Source organism: Lycorma delicatula, chromosome 12 (genome assembly GCF_047948215.1).
Source record: "Lycorma delicatula isolate Av1 chromosome 12, ASM4794821v1, whole genome shotgun sequence".
Classification (NCBI taxonomy): domain Eukaryota; kingdom Metazoa; phylum Arthropoda; class Insecta; order Hemiptera; family Fulgoridae; genus Lycorma; species Lycorma delicatula.
Window position 1 is genome coordinate 3253743 of NC_134466.1, and position 17891 is coordinate 3271633.

The following is a 17891-nucleotide window of genomic DNA, read 5'->3' on the forward strand; positions in this document are numbered from 1 at the left end:
CTCCAGCAGAACTGTGAGGTGTGCAGTGTAAAATGGTCTATAAACCACTTACTCATAGATTGCCCAATGTTTCGGGTCTATTCAACAACAATTAAACCTGGTTAAGATTGAAGTGTTTACTCAACCAGAAGAAATACACCAAAGACTGTTCCAGTTTCTCTCTGATATTGGAATGAAGAACTTATGCAAGATCCCTTACGGAACACTGTGTGCGCAGTGAAAATAAACTACTGATGATGTTCCAATATTTATTATTCTTGTTCTACTTTGAGTTTATTGTTGATGTCTCAGAGATGTTATGATCATGTAGTAGTTAATATTTAAGTCGCTAATGACTATCGTCACTGATGCGACTATAAATAAATGTTGGGAAAAACTTCTTATTCTCTGTTTTATCATTTCTGATCTTAAGAATTACATTCTGGTACAGATGATTTTATTTCATTAGTTAAACCACTTCGGTTATGTATTCCAGCATTTTCATTTAGAGGTAGGGAAATAATTAAGCCCATTATTTTACTTTTTTCATCAATTATTGTTTGCTTTACATCTTCAGACTGAATAACCAGATTTTTATGAAATTTTGTGTTATGACTTTTGAGTACAGCTTATTCATTACATTTAATTTTGGTTATAATTGATCAATGGGATGTGAAAACGGGGGTGGAGGTGTTTTGGACAAATTTTACTGCAGCATTTTATCAAACAATTTTTCTTACAAAAGTTGAAGTCCTTTTTATCAGGGTAACATATTGCCCAAATTTTTTTGGCCATTCGGAACGGAACACAAGAATGGCAGGAGTTTCAATATTTCTCCCTACAAATCGCAGAGCCTGGACAATGTCCCTTCCTGCTGTGTCTTTCTTTTATCAGGCGGCTTTCATGGGTTATTTAGTGGCAATTACAAATTTTAAGTTTTATTTATTGACAGATTTGGTGATTTGCATTTCTATCCGTATGGATCAGCGTGAAAATTATTTACTGGGTCTGACTATGGGAAACTCAGCTTTTGAACCTCAAACTCCCGGGGTGATTCCCCTTCAGTCCGTCCACGAAGTCCTTTCGATGCTAACACCTTTCGGCTAGGGCCTATCAGGGCCCTAGTTATTTGGAGGAAGCAATGCACCCCCTTCTCCGGAGATGGTTGCATGTACTGATTGAATTAAATTGTAAGTTTTGAGGATGGTGGGTAAGAGGAATGTAGATCTTCATCTTCTTTTGTGGCTGTCCTTCATGCCGTTTCTCTGCTGGGCTCTTCTACCAGACTCCAGTCTGTGGCAGTGGGTCTTCTTTTGTTGATTTTTTTCTTTCTTCTTTGGCCCACACTTTCCGTGAGTAGGCAGTAATCGAATTACACTCCACTAACCTTAGAAAGTAACACGGCCTGGAAAGGCGGAACAGAGGAAAAGTGCAGGTTTCTTCTTTCTTCAGTCTACGGCTGATGGCTGCTTGGCTCGTTCCCTCTTCTTCTTTCTTGAAAGGTAAAAGGAAGTAAGGAACTTACAATAGGGTGAAATTTCACTGTCGTGGTTTGGGAGCGGTGATTGCCTTGATGTTTAAAATAATAAGAAGTGGAGTTCTTATATAAAAATAATTTGGCTTCACTTTCATAACATTCAATCACCCCCACTCCAAAAATGATTTGAAATTTTTTCTTTTTCTGTTATCTTTTGCTTCAGGAAAGGAATTTAGATGAATATTTTCTATATAAATGAACCTCTACATAATTATAACAATTTTCCCTCCCATCCTATTCCTACAGTTTGTGGTAATGAAAAATCTTTTTTTGAATTTTTTTTTTAAAGTTTAATAGTTCAATGGGTTTAAAATGTGAAGGAATATTCTCAAATTTCTATCATATTCAAAAAAAGAAATTTGCAACAATCTTTACCCTTTTCCAAAAAAAAAATCACATTTGAATTTATTTAAAATTATGGCAGTATTGTTTAATTTTTTCAATATTTTTGAACAATTTTTTTTTAATTTAGAATTTCCACTTGGGGGTTACTTTTTTAATATTAATTTTACCCAATTACTCCCTCTTGAATAAGAATGGTCTCAAAATCAAAATTTTTTTGTAATTCCAAATTATCATTTCCTAAAAAGTTTCACAATAAGATGATAGTTCGTTAAACAGATAAAAAGCTTCTTATTGATGAGCCAGAAAGTTTTGGCAATAAAATAAGTATTACACAACTTTGCCAGCATTATTCATGAGTTAGCCAACTTTTAAATATAAGTATATATTTCTCAGTAATTATGTAGAATTTTATTTTTATTTTATATGGAAAAATTGATTTAAGTTGCCTGTTAATATGAGTACAGTAAAATCGAAAAATGTAATTTACCGATTAATTTTATTTTATTATTTTAACAGATTTCTAAATTTTATTTATGTATTTGATAGGCCTACATTTCTTTTAATTATTTGAACATTAAATTGTTTTTATATTTTCAATGGGTAAATTGGGTTGGTTTTAGTATAAACATTCTAATTCAACAAAAATGTCTACATAATCCTGTGTTAATAACTCCTTAACTATTAGTCTCAGAGATGTAAATGGGGTGATTTAAAGAGTGAATATATAATCCCCACAATAAATATCATTACCACCTTTTGTATTAAAATGAAATTTAGTACGCAGTCAATGTCTCGTTTTTATTTCAATCTGATACACTAAAATTGACTCGCTGACATACAGACCAATTTATTTGTAAAGTTGACCAAATGAAAGAACTAAAATTTTCCAATGGAAACTTTCAGTTTTGTTAAAAAAAATACGATGGTGTCTCTCCCATTTAACTCTACAGACAAGTCTGCTGTAGCTCAGAGGAAGTTCATCCAAGGTCTACAGCCCCACCCGATTTTTTTAATATTACTTTAATACGAGTTTATTTCTTACATATTGCTTATTTACATTTTGCTTTTGCAAGTCAAATTTCAAAGTTTTTTTTTGTATCTTTAAATGGATGGTTTGTGTTGTAATAAATAAGTAACGGTAAAGAGGCTGGGTAACGTAGGTTTATAAATAACTTAAATTTCACTCAAGAGTAGAACAATTTTTTTATATAATTCTTTGCCTCCAAGCTAATATACTTTAATGTTCCACTTAATTTTTCCCGGCAAATTCAGGAAAGTTATAAAAATCTTCCTTGCCTTTTTTTACATTATATGATGTACTTATATTTTTAAATATTTTTTTCATTGTAATTAAGACAATATTACAATTCTTAATTATGGGTTAAATGTTGACAGGAATTTTTTCTACCATGTTGCCAGCTTTTTTGTAATAATGATAATGTATTAAACGAGTAAGAATAGTTTCCAATATTAACATTTTAGTATATGGTGAATTTTTCCCAGGTTGCAAATGGGCTGTAAACCCTAAAACATAAGATATTTAATAAATAAAACGAGGGCTGGTTTTTTCAACCTCCAATCGTGCATCTAAGTAAACAAGAAATAGGCGCACTGATCTCTGTATAACTAAAGAGGATCCCATGTATTGCAACTGGTAAAATTTGAAACATAAACTAGCGCTACCAAATTAGTGACTAGAACTAAATAAAATGAAACTGCGGATTCTGGGAAAGGCGCCGTATACAAAAATTCTGAAATTTTCTACAACTATCCGTAAATGCTCGCTTGTGTTGATTTTGTAAGTGATAAACGGAACATTTACAATAAGTAAACTTTCTGCAGAAATCCCAGAGATTTCAAGGTCTTCGCCATACACAATTGTAACTACAGACCTAGGGTACCGGAAAGTGTATGCACGTTTGGTCCCAAACACGTTGAGTGACAACCGCAAAACGCAGAGAATGGCATCAGCCTTAATGTTTCTCATGTGTTACGATAATGAGGGAGAAGAGTTTTTCAAGTCTCGTACTGGCAATGAAACTTGGATCTAGTATGGCAATCTAGAAACCAAAGAACAGTCTAAACACTGGATGCACACTTCTCCAAACAAGCCGAAAAAGTTCAAACAGACACTGACCAACAAGAAAACAATGACTACAGATTTTTGGGACTATAAAGGCGTCTTTTTAGTGAACTTTATGGAGCAGACGACATAAATATTAATGGAAGTTTATTGTGAATCTTTACACATCGCCTTCACAGAGCGATCTAGAACTAATGAAGAGGCATGCTCTTGTTCGGTATTGTTTTGATCCACATTAATGCACGACTGCACTGTGTTAAGTTAACATAATGCAAGACCTCAAACAATTCAAGCGGGAAGTTTTCGACCATCCACCGTACAGTCCAGACCTAGCACCTAGTGATTTTCAGCTCTTGCAAAAATTATTGAGGGCTGGTTGGGTGGACAACACTTTGCCACCATCGAAGAACTTCAGGAGGCTGTGAAGACCTACCTTATCTCGTTGGCAATCTTTTTTTAACAGGGAATCGGAAAGCTGGTGTCATGAAACGATAAATGCCTTAATCGTTTCGGTGATTATGTAGAAAAATAAGTTAGATACAACTCAAATTATAGTAATAAAATCATTTTTTTATGTTAATATGTCTTTTTTTTGCAGCCCTTCGGAGGTTTAAAAAAAACAACCCTTGTATATTACTTTTTAAATTAAAAAGAAGTTTCTGAAAGTATTTATGTGTATTTTTTATGTTTTATGGAATGAAATATGGAAATTAGGAAGAAAAAGTATTAGAGGCCACCGAGATGTAGAGTTACAGAAGGAAGTTGAGAATTAACAGGATCAAGAAAATTCAAAATAAGAAACCTTAAAATGAATATAAGAAAGATTGAAATTGTGATAGAATTTTGTAAAGAGATGAAATTGATTGGTGGTTGGTAAATAATGACAGATCCAGGTTTATTCAATTTGATGATAGACATCTAGAATGTCAAAAACTGTAAACAATGGTTGGAACACAACAGATATTTAAAGTTATAAGATACAGAAAATACATTAATAGATTAGCAAAGAACAAAGGGAATGGAGAATACTGTTAAATCGATTAAAATTACTAATTACTCATAAAAAAAAAACAAATAAAACAATGAATGTATCATTGTTTGAAAAATAAAACACTCAATTTTTTTAATCAAATAAATATTTTATTTTTCACAGTATAACTTGTGAAAAATGCTTTATTTTTGTTATTTATCAGGATAAAAAATTTATTTACACTCTATTATTATTTTTAACCAATTACGGAATCATCCCAAAGATCGCAAACATTTTCCTTTCCAAAAGGATTTTCTAATTTATAATAATAAGTTGCCTTGAGTTTATAGCAAACTTAATTAACAAGTGCTTAAATTCATTTCATTTTACTGCTATTTTTTTGCTATTTTCTTATTTTTATTGCTTTCAGTTATATTATTAATATTAATATTATTATTATTAATTTCTCATCTGTACTCACAAAAAATATTATAGTTTGTGATATGACTTCAATAAAGTACTTCACAATTAATTACCTTGATAAGTTTTGAGTAGTTTTAACTAGTTCTTTTATTATCTTTTTGAGCAGCATATAGATCCATTTCTGAACTAACCTATGTATACTACTCATTTATTTTAAAAAAGCTTTTATTTTTAAAAATTTTAATAAAAAGTCAGTTTTTATTTTACCAGTTAAATATAAATTAACCTGAAGTTTTTGTTTTTATAATACTTACCGAGGTAAGTATATGATTATTATTATTACTATACAATGTACTATATATACAATATACTATATATACAATGTACTATATTGTATTTATTTACTATAATATTTTACATTTTTTATTATATTATTTTATATTTTATTTACTATGTTATTACTACTGCTATACAATTTATGTGTAATAATAACCATATACTTAGAGGTAAGTATATGGTTATTATTACTTACCTCTGTAAGTATATGATTATTACTATAATAACAAACTTTATTTGGATGATTATTATTAGTCCTTAGGTAAATATAAGATACATTTCAGTTATCTCTGATATAGAATGACAATACATTGATGAAATTATACAAATAGATATGCACCTTTGTACTTATCTCTCAATCAATTATCTTTTATATTTATCTCAGATTTAATGAATTCAGCTTTTAAACTATCAAATTCTTTAATTTAACATACTATTTTTGAACTGAAAAACTCATAAAAAAATTATTAAAACATTTATTAACACTTACATTTTAATGTAAAAGTTAAAAGTTCACAATAAAGCAGTAAAGTTCACACTGTAATTAATTTATAACATGTAGATAAATAATCTTTTTATTAACAAGAATTACTTAACATATACGTAATTTAAAATGAAATTTTGACATAAAAAATTGATTACTCCAGCTTTTTTAAATTTACACTAAATTATGTGATGAAAATTTAAGTAATTAATGTGATGAAAATTAATGTGTAAATAGAACACGTGGTTTATTAATTAATTGTTTAATACTGCCATCACCTACGCTGACGGATGGAAAGTAGTTTCTTAATAGATTAATAGATAGCGCAAAATCGTTTTACCTTTGTTTTAGCGTTACCGTGTTTTTTAATAAATAGTATTTTTTCGGTAAATATAATTTACAATTAGAAAAATTAATTTTGTAATTAAAATTAATTCAATTATAGGGTACTGTATGTTCAACCGTTATTCGAAAACCAAGGAAGTATATGATTTAATTATAATTTAGCCGTTAAGTTGCGGTAACTAATTATATGTATTGCTGAATGTAAATTTATTATTATTATTATTTTTTTTTTATGAATGGACGTTATGTCGAATTAGACGACTGAACAAATTTTCATGTTGCGAATCGTTTTCTTTCAAAACATATGATTGGTTGGTTATGTTATACTAAATTTTTGAATCTGTTTACATCATATTAGTTTTTACGTTTACGGTATTTAAAAATTTGCTATTAAGAGTTGTTGAGCTTTGATATTTGAAGTTTTGTTATTAGTAGCATGTATTTATAAGGATTGATAACGATTTCTGTTAGTTTTTGCCCATACTGTTTTATACGGGAAATATTCTGTTATCTCGGTACTGGGTACCAACCAAGCAGGGTACTCATCAAACTCAATTAGTAACAACGAGTGCTGTATACTGGTTGTCAAATTTAGACATTTCCATCTTATTGTGAATACTTTGTATACTTGTAAAACCATATGAAATATATATATTAGTGCTGGGTAAGGTGCGTAAAGGTAACACCGTATGGAAAGTTGTATTATGTGTGGAACGCAACAGAATTATTAATCATATTTCACCCTATGGATTAATGTCTATGATTATGAATATATTAACAGGATTATTCAATAGTGAGAAAAATAATGTTTGAATTAAAAATGTTAATTTATGTTTATATTTATGAATGTACAATGTTTGCTAAAAGATTGCCCACTTATTTAAAATAAAATATTATTATCCATATGTATCAAACTACATAAAACTCAACAACACATAACTTTTGTCTTATGACAAAGGGCTGTGTTATGCTTCTATTACCATTTTTTAATAAATTATTATTGATAATTTAAAAAAAATTCCACTAATTTATTTGTAATAAAATTTATTTTACATAACAACATTATTCTATCTGTGTTTTTTTAAATAATACTGACAAAAAATATCTGATTTGTCTACAACATATAATTTTCTCTGTTTTGCCTGGATGGATTATGGGGAAAATAATGTAAAACCTTGGTCAGACAGCATTACAAAATGCAGCATAATTAAATGCAAAAAAAAAAATATTGGTGTGATTGAAATAGATATTATTTTAAATATAAAAACAGGAAATAACTTGAAGGTAAATAAATTATTAAGATACTAAATATAAAATGAGTCTATAAAGTAATTCAAAGGTGTTAATGAAAATTATTAAGCACTATATACAGTATCTTTCATAAGTTTAAAATAACCGAAAAATCAGTATGTCATGACAAAATCTTTATTTTATACAAGTAAAAATTAAAAATAAAAATAAGAGATGCTATATATTTTTTAAATGTTTAGTATTTTGTATGACCTCCATACAATTTTAGGCATGTTGCTACTCTATCAAGCATTTATTCAATCAATTCCAGACATTTTTCTTTCATCACCTGTTGCCAGAGACTTGCGATTTGAATTTGTAACTTGGCCTTATTTTTAGGTTTTCTTTTAGCAAGTTGCAGTGTCATCCGATTCTCAATCGGATTTAGGTCAGGACTACGAGCAGGCCAGTCCAGAAGTTCCACATCATTTGCATCAGACCGTGCCTTGGTAACTCGTGATTTACGACAAGGTGCGTTGCCTTGCTGGAAGATGAAATTCTCACCCGACAGGTTATGGACACTAGGAGGCATGAATTCTTCTGTTGTTTTTATGTACTGTATGCTGTTCACTGTCCCATCCATTATTCTAAGGTGTCCAGAGCGCCCTCTGAAGTTATGCAACCCCACACCAAGACAGCATCTCCACCTTGCACAGCAGTAATGGTGCAGGCTGGTAGAAACTTTTCAGTTTTTGTTTGCCTGACCCTAATTTCTCTGTTTGAATACAACCGGAATCTGCTTTCATCAGAAAAGACAACCCTTCGCCGAGCTTCTTTCAACCGGTTCTTCATTTGCTTGCAAAACTGACGACGCTTTGACTTGTGAACAGCGCTTAAAAGAGGCTTTGCTAATGTGAAATGCGATTCCATTCCAGATTCTTTTAAACGTCTAGAAAGAGTGGCAGTACTAACCTGAATTCCATGATTTTGTGTTATTTGTCGCTATATCAGGCGAACTAGCAGATCGATTAAGTTTTGATACTTTTATAATTGCTCTGTCTTGCCTCATTGACATTTTTCGTGGTCGACCAGATCGTGGAAGATCAACGACAGTTTCTTGATCACGATATTTTTTAACGACTTGCTGGACGCATGTTTTTGGTGTTTTTAATCGTTCAGCAATGTCTCTATGTTTTATTTGCTTTCCAGAGACCGATTACTTGCCGTTTTACTTCTACACTAATGCTTCTCTTACCCGTCATTAATAAAAAAACGTTTCACCAACCTAACCTCAAAGAAGCAAATGCTAATTCATCACCGTTTTGGTGGGAAATAGCTGATAATAGTGCCAACTTGACATTTTTAATTATGCCTGACACTCTTAAGTTGGTGTACCTGACACTTTAAAGTGATTTGTACATTTTGAAAGTTACTCTCTTAAAAACAAAAATTTCATGAACATTTTAAAATCACTTCAGCCCTTTTAACTCAAAAAATAAATTTTTTAGAATTTTTCTTATTACTTTATTGAAAAACTCTAAAACACAGATTTAAAATGATATCACACTCATTAGCCTAGGTTACATATTTTACGAGAAATAGTAATTTCTTTATGACTAATTTTAGCTCATTTAAATGACTCCATAAAATTTGAATCATCTAACTTAGAAGCTTGCGGTTTTCACCAAAAGATGTATTTTTTAAAGCTGTTTCTCAAGGACATTAACATTTGTATGTAGTTCATAAGTTTAAAGACAAACTGACATAAACAGTTTTTGTAAGGTGTCCTTAAACCTATGAAAGATACAAGACACGCTAAATAAGTTTACAGAAAATTTTTTTTTAAATGTTTAATTATATTATTTAAAGTTACATCAACTTTGAGTTGAAAATTTTTAGCTACCAAAACAGCATTAAAGTAAGTGAAAAAATTTACCTACCATTTGAGTAAAATTTAGAAATAGAGGATCCTTAAGATCTTCATACCATAGTCCTCCATACTCTTATTTCCTTCACAGAGTCTTTTGTACCGTCAAACAATCTAGCAAAATAAATATATACAGTCTTCCCCGTATGTGTTTGAAACCAAACCATCTGTGTTTGTTCGGTTAAACTAAAAATTTCAAATTGATTTGTCAATCGGCTTTTAAATTTAACTATTACTCCGGCACAGCCGTACTAAACAACTGAACGGTTGAGAATGTTGATGTTTGTCATTTAGGTTTTACAAATCCAAATCTCCGCCAAAGAGTTCTCGATCGGTTCTCACTGCGTTTCCTAAAATATAAAAACAAAGTATTATGTAATAGATACAAATTGTAAGTTGTATGCATTTGTAAAGTTGGTAAATGTCTTTGTGATGAATATTATATGTTGAAATTATTAAGCTGCTGCTGTTGACTAACAGTTTCAGCCTAAGCTGTAGTAATATTATCTATGTTAAGAATATTGCTGTGCAATGATTTGTTTCTAATTATATATTTTTATTATAGGGTAATGAAGTTGAAATATTGATATTTAATTAATTTCAAATACTGAACGTCCTGTTCTACCTAGGCAGTATTTTAGTAGCATAAGAAATGCCCTTTCATTGTGTATGCAACATTTTATAAAGAAATATTACTAAGTAATTATTATTTATTTATTTAGTTTTTTTATTATTTCTTTTATATAATGATAAATTTATTACAGATGAAAAATAAATTGAAAATTTACATTACAGTGTTGTCTATACTTTACGTTTTTCATTACAACACAGCACAGGCTGCAGATTCTTCATAGCAACTGTACGTACGTTTTTTCACTGTAGCACAGATAGTTAATGATAAACTTTTCATACAGATTGGTAATCAAAATCTGCCCGAATCAGTTATATTAACAACTGGTTGATACTTATGTTGTTGGGCTCTAATTTACACATTATTGCTTGAAAATCCATTGATATAATAGTTTTCAGTTATATGACAACACGATGAGGATTGCATCTGTATGTATGACATACAGAAGCCTTGCACTAGATGTTGGAGTCGTACAAATCAAATATATCACATAAGAACAAAGAAATGGTACCCTTAACTTATGCTTAACTAAATTTAAATTATTTATTACAGAAATTAAACCTAGATATATGAAATTTAGCAAATGCTCTATCCTTGGAAAAATCTATATTTAAGTGTGAGACAATCATCCCAAGTTTTCAGGGGGAACTCAAAACTTCTTATGTGGAAACGGTAGGGTTGTGATATTTTAAAGGATACTGAATAACAAAACATTTTGATGTAAAAATATCAGACAATTGTAACCAAAACTGTATTAATATTTTATATTTTCATTTAATATTTTTCTCAGCTTTTTTCATCAAAATTAATCTACAGTAGTGATTTCATACTGAAAGAATGGATAATGTTTTTGAGGTAATAGCATTTGCTATTATTTTTTTTTTTAGTATTTCAATCTTATGAATTTATTTAAGAGGTACTGCAGATCTCCTCTGAAATGCATGATGAAAAACATAAAACTGACATTTTGGTTAAAGTTCACGCCTAATTTTGAACATATTCATACTACTGAAGGTTTTTACATCTAAATTTTGGTTTCTTAATCTTTTTAAATCGCTTGTCATAACCCGACCCCTTTCCAATTAACATTTTTAAGTTGTTCCCCCATTTGAAGCAACATGCTTCCAATGGGACTTTTTGCGCGATCCTGATAAGAGGATGAAGCCTCTTATTTTTTTTGCTGACTTTTTTATTATTGCAACAAAGGGAATTCCATTTTAAACTGAATTTTTATCAATATAATTTATTTAAAGATTTTTTTTAATGGAAATAGAAAGGCAATAGTGAATGAATAAATCAAAGATAGGCGAAAATCAAGTGAACAAAATGAAACCGGCCTATTCTGTAAAACAAAAAATCTATATCTACAAATGTAAAATTAGGATTTTGAATAAGGCGATTCATCCAAAATTTATTCACCACATTGTACACCTCATGTAAATAATGCTAATTTTAATGTCATACATGTATCATTTTCTCAGTTCCTATAACAGGCACAAAATATTTTTTAAAATATTTCAATACACAGTTATTTATAAAAATAAGCTTCTATAATGATAAAATAGGGCAACAAATACCTGGTAAAAATTTCATATCTCTATCATTTATAGTTTTTGAGAAAAAGGTACAGGAATATCGAAAAATGTGATTACCTAGAAACAACATTTAAAGTTAGAATAACTACTCAGAAATAAGTTCTTAGGGGTTAACTTTCCTAAAACAATCTTGCATCATATGTTTCATCATCTTTTTTCCTGTTATGTTTCCTTTATTTTCTTTCTTCTGAAGAATGCATTTTAATTTCTCCAAAGGCTATTCTTTTGCAATCAATGTCTTTCAGGATAGTAACAATATTTTTACTAACTTTTAATTTCAGATTGTTAGCATGTCACTTTTCCCTAATGCCCCTTGTTAAATGCAATCGCAGCATTGTAAACACCAGTCTTTAGAGTCCCTATTCCTACATTTTTTAAATTCTCTTCCAAATCGATGCGTCAAAAGATTCATTGCATTCTGAGTTTTCCTGGAATGCATTTTTGCAACAAAACTTCATTACTTAGATCTGCTAAAATCAGCTTTATTTTCTCTAAATAATAAGGCTTACCGGTAACTAGAGCACTGAAACCAAGGAGTTTAATATAAAGTAAGATGATGAAATTCTAGAATTATTTGGGTCAGTCACATTATCACTTTAATTGCCAGTCAAATTCTGTTCTGTTGTAGCATTTGAAACTAAATTGAAACTAATATTTTTACGTTGGTTTCTATGAAATTTCCTTTTTTTAAATAGCATTGAACTCCTATCAATCTTTTTTTGATATTCACAAAATATAGCTCGTAAATACAATATCTCAACTGTACTAAACACTAATGAAAAACATAAATGTTATGTAATAAAAACAAATGCATTGCTGCCAACTCCAAACTAAAAATCTGTAAAAAATTCAATAAAAGCTAATTAAATTTTTAATAGTAATATGTAATGATAAATGGCACAAAGCGCTAAAAATAATTCTACAAAAAAAAAACTGAAATTTGAGAGAATGACTTCATTTTCTAAAAAAATAATAAAAATATTTCTAGTTGAGATGAGCCATAATTTTGGTGGCATTGAAAAAAGGGAATTTATATTCCCTCTTTTCCACTTAAGGTTAAAACCGAAAATGATCATTTTTCAAAGTTTTTTCAGTACAATAATCCCCCCTTAAGAAAAGCTTTTGGTCCTATAAACTATATATAAACTCTGTCCTCTCTAGAAATTAAAAGTAAAAGTTATCAGTTGAAGACTGGCTTTTTAAGTTAATCACATTTTAAGAATGAGTATAATAGAATTTAAAAAAAATTTATTAATCGAGAAAAAAAGTCAGGAAGAAGTGTTTATGAAGAAACTCCAAAATAGAAAAATTCAGACAAAAGATCAGAGAGAAACTTAAAAAAATACTGGCAGGAAAAAAGGGAGGGAAACCGTTAATGTGGTTCATAAATGGTCAAAATGAAAAAAATAAAAATTTAAATTGTAAAACTTATAATATTTAAAACACATCAATTATTTATTTTGTTTGCTTTATACATATATCAATATACTAAATGACACATTAATTTTAAAAACAATATACAATAACATTTAATAACACACAATTTTAAATTAACGTATGAAATAACATGGAAAACTATACATACATATGTTATTGTATCACATAATTTACAATTGTCATGTAAACTAAAAAGCATTTTTTCATTTTCTTCAAAATTCAAGCTATATATATATATATAAATCATAGTTATCTTGCAAACTTGACCTTACGTTGAGAAAATTTAGCATGAATGATTTGCATATCTTACTCAAAGAAAAATAATTTTTTCAACATAAGTTTTTACGCTTGCTTCTGTTTTTTTATTTTCTTTTTCAAATAACTAACCACTCAATTACATCTGTTAATGAAAGATGAATTTTTGTACGCATGAAAATACTAAGCATGACACTAGGTTCAAACCCAAGACTCTTTGATGAAAGATTAGAGATGCTATCACTATACCATGAAGGTAACCGTAATGTTTTAACAAGAAACTATTTATGTATTACAATCTTCCTTGGAAATAATATTCCACTAAAGGAAAATCTATTATTTGCCTTATTAATTAAACAAATATTTTTTTTTTATATAAACCCTAAGGTCAGATTTGCAAGATACTACACTATATTTAATTTCAAATAAATAACAATCCAATTTTATGAACAATCTTAAAAGTTATATTGCTTTAAGATTTTTTTTTTTTACACAATGCACAATTTTAAATGTAATTAATATATATATATAAAAAAAGAAAGTAATTTTGAATAGGATCTTTTTATTTTACAAAAGTAATTTTTTTATAAAAAAAAAATCGTGAATATTTGTTCTTTTTCAATCAATCAATAAAGCTATATTTGTATAACTCTTTAACAACAAAAAATTACCAAACATCTTTTTTTAAACTTCACAAAATATTTTTTAAAAATACCCACTATTCCTAGACCAAAAAAATTTACATTATTTAAAAATGTCTAGCTATTTCTATCGATTCTAAAAATACTTCTTTAAGACTGTTTTTTTGTGAAAAAAAAAATCAAATTAATAGTATTAATTCATCGTTTCAATTCTTTCACGCCTGTCTATAAATCTCAAAATTACACGATAAAACTTAGAAAACGAGTACAAGAAACTCAAAACATGACTGAAAAAGAGTGATATGATTTACTTATGATAAACAGATTAATATAGCATGTAAATTACATTTTTGAGATAAATTGAACAATATAACCCAGTAATTCTCATTACTATGTGAAAAGGTTTTGCTTACAAGAATGAAAACAGAAGAAATTAAAATGAATAGAAGAATTGAAAAGAATTCAAATAACAAGAAGAAACCTAGGAAAATCAACAACTTCAACTAGTAATCAATACAATGAAATGTGTTGTGGATCTTGAATTAGGTAGTGATTATCATCGGGGTTGAGAGAACCCAGTTTTTTACAAAATCTTGATGAGTAATCGTATCAAAAAAAAAAAAATAATGGGCATTTTGGGTTTTACTCAGCACTGAAATTTTTTTTTAATTTAGTTAAACAGGTTCACTGCCGTACTTACCAGAAACGCTACGAGAGAGGATCCTCTTTCACATATATCTGCCAGAATTGCTATGAAAGCGGAATTGTTGACAAATTCTCATATACCTCTTTGTTTTACATGATTATGTGATGTAAAAAAGAATGAAGATTTTAAAAAAAGCCCTTACCCTTACATTTTTAACTGCATTCCAAAAAAAAGGTGCAATTCTTGGAAAAAATTTATTTAGCTCCCTTACTAACAAAAGTTAAGAGAAAATCATAAAAATATTTTAAATATTCTGCTGCTACAGTTTAGGAATGTTGCCCAAAAACAAATTTGTTTCACCAAATTCAAAAAGAAAGAAGAAATTTATTTTCCAAATGAAAATCTAGGCATACTGATATGACTGATGAACATAAATTAATTAAAGATAAATCAATTAGATGTAACATTTTTTTCCAAATATTTCACTGACAGCTTACACTCAGAAAAAACCACTATAATTAAAACAGTGTGTAATGATTATCAATTAACATACATATGTGTTTTATGTAGATTTGTTGGAACGAAAAAAATTATAATACTATCAGCAATTTATATGTAATTAATCCTAGTTAAAATTTTATTGTATTAAGATAAGAAATTACTAATTTTGTTTTTTACTCTAATTCTTATGAAATGAACACAAAGTAGTTTAATAAATAAGTGTAAAAATAGTGAAATAATAAAAAGCTGAGCTGTGAATAAATACAAGAAATTGGTCTCTAATGCATCAAATAAGTGTAAGCAGGCTTACACATTAGTATAATTAGTACTAATAAATATTTTTTAAACTTTACTACATTAAGTTACATTTTCAAGTTGCTGTTCTTAGTTTTTTCTTTTTTTCAATAATATTTGCTACAACCAATTTATATGTGTATTTATACAGAAATATATCAAACACTTAAAACTTTAAAAAAAATTAGGGCAGTATTGAGAAGTTGAGTTTCTGCAAATGTACTGAGAAGGGAGTCCCCTTAAAAATAACAAAAAGAATGCAATATTTTACAAATGATCTTGTAAATTGGGAGTAAATAACAGGAAAGAATGAATAACGATGCAAAAAAACGACAGACTGAAAAATATATGGAGAATAATTATCAGAGAAAAACAGATGTGATATAGGGAAACGCTTGAAGAATTGATCTGTATTCTGAAAAAAGTTCCGTTCCGTATCTGTATTCTGTTTGGAAACAGAATACAGATACGGAACGGAACGCAAGAATGGCAAGAGTTTCAATATTTCTCCCTACAGATCGCAGAGCCTGGACAATGTCCCTTGCTGCTGTATCTTTCTATTATCGGGCGGATTTCATCGGTTATTTAGCAGCAGTTATAAATTTTAAGTTTTATTAGACGGATTTGGTGAATACAGATAAATTAAAAAAATTGTGCAAGATTGAATATTCTTGAAAATGTGGGCGACTTTAATCTAGAGCAATCCTCTTAAAAAAACGGGTCGCTTGGGGCAGATGGACCTACAACTGATTCTGGATCTCCAAAGATGGCTGACCTGCAAGCTGGAGTATAAGCTGACCCGATCCAGAGAATATCGGCTGGAATATGCTGCAGACCGAGCAATCATGGAATGCAGTGTCGACAACATCAGTTATGATTATCCAAACAAAGATGGCGAAAGAAGTGCAGGAGTGAGGATGATGAATTCTACTAAATCTCCCTTGGGGACTGTGTTCATATCAATGCAGTCTGACCCCAGGGTGAATGAACAAAAAAAGAAATGAAAGTACTCTTAAAATAGAAACGCAAACAAAAACAAACTATAAAAAATTAACTCAAGGATTAATAAAGAAAATAATAAGGATGGAAAGGATGATGTTTATATTTAAAATACATCTATATGCAAATGATGAAAATAAATAACAGTATAACAAATTATGTAAAAGAGGTGATTGCCGAGTAATATAATTAGCCAATATTAATAAATCACGATACAAAATTTACTTCTGAGAAGCCACGTCGGACATTTTTAATAATATAAATTAAACCGTACATAACTGTAAAATTTATCACATAATTAAAGATTTATCTTAACAGAAAAAATTAAATTATTATATACTTAAGAAAGAAAACAACAGTTTAAATACAGTAAAAAATTATGTAGATTATTATAACAAAATTTTATAGAGTTCAGCCGATAGCTGGCATTATAGTTTTAAAACAATTGAATAATTTTTACCATAAGGAGATCACATACAATTTTGTTTTTCATATAAGGTTCTATCTGATTTAAAATGATTAATAAAATGAGCAAAAATATATAAAAAGTTTTTGTAATGTTAAGTTAATTTCAGTTCTGATATTTTTTTTTATTAATAAATAATTTTCTACTATTATTAAAGCCTTACCGAGAGCAAAGTTAGTTGTTTAATACTGTATATCTTGCTTGGTAATACATCAGATTTAATAATTAAATCAAAATTATGAGAGCATTGATAGTTAGTTTGAGGTCCAGCAAACTAACTAGTTTGTCATGATGTTTAGTCACGATTCTACTGTCATGTACTAATAGATATTTGGTGATCCAGATTACTGCAATTCATTATGATTATAGCTACCTATTATTCCTGAATAAAAAAAAAAGCTGCAACTGCCTATTTCCAGAATATTGTAAATATATCGCTCGATAAACTAATACCATAAATAGACATTTTCATATTTTATTTTCAGGATAGTGGTTTTACAAATTTTTTTAATGTATAATGTCATAACCATAACGGGTGTAGTTTAATATGATCTAAATATAACAAATTATTATTAAGAATTATTCGACTATCTTTAAGAATAACACACCTAAATAGATGATTTAAAAACAGTATGTTATTATAAACACATTTTGAAAATTGATTTTTTATAATCAACATAAAGATTTAATTTTTTTCTTATAGAATTAAATATTAAAATAAAAAAATAACAACTTAAAGATTATAAAATAACATGAAATTAGAATAA

General features: G+C 28.8%; 1 protein-coding gene across 2 annotated transcripts in view; it reads right to left on the reverse strand.

The window, feature by feature from the left end:
- The window catches only part of LOC142332716 (methionine aminopeptidase 2-like), a 54217-nt gene extending 47929 nt beyond the window's left edge, over window positions 1-6288 (reverse strand). Inside the window, exon 1 of one of the 2 annotated variants that reach the window (XM_075379303.1) lies at window positions 6164-6288. The gene's annotated coding sequence lies outside the window, so the exon portion shown is untranslated. The remainder of the gene's footprint in view (window positions 1-6163) is intronic. The other variant, XM_075379302.1, reaches the window with a different exon arrangement.
- Between the last annotated feature and the right edge of the window lie 11603 nt (window positions 6289-17891).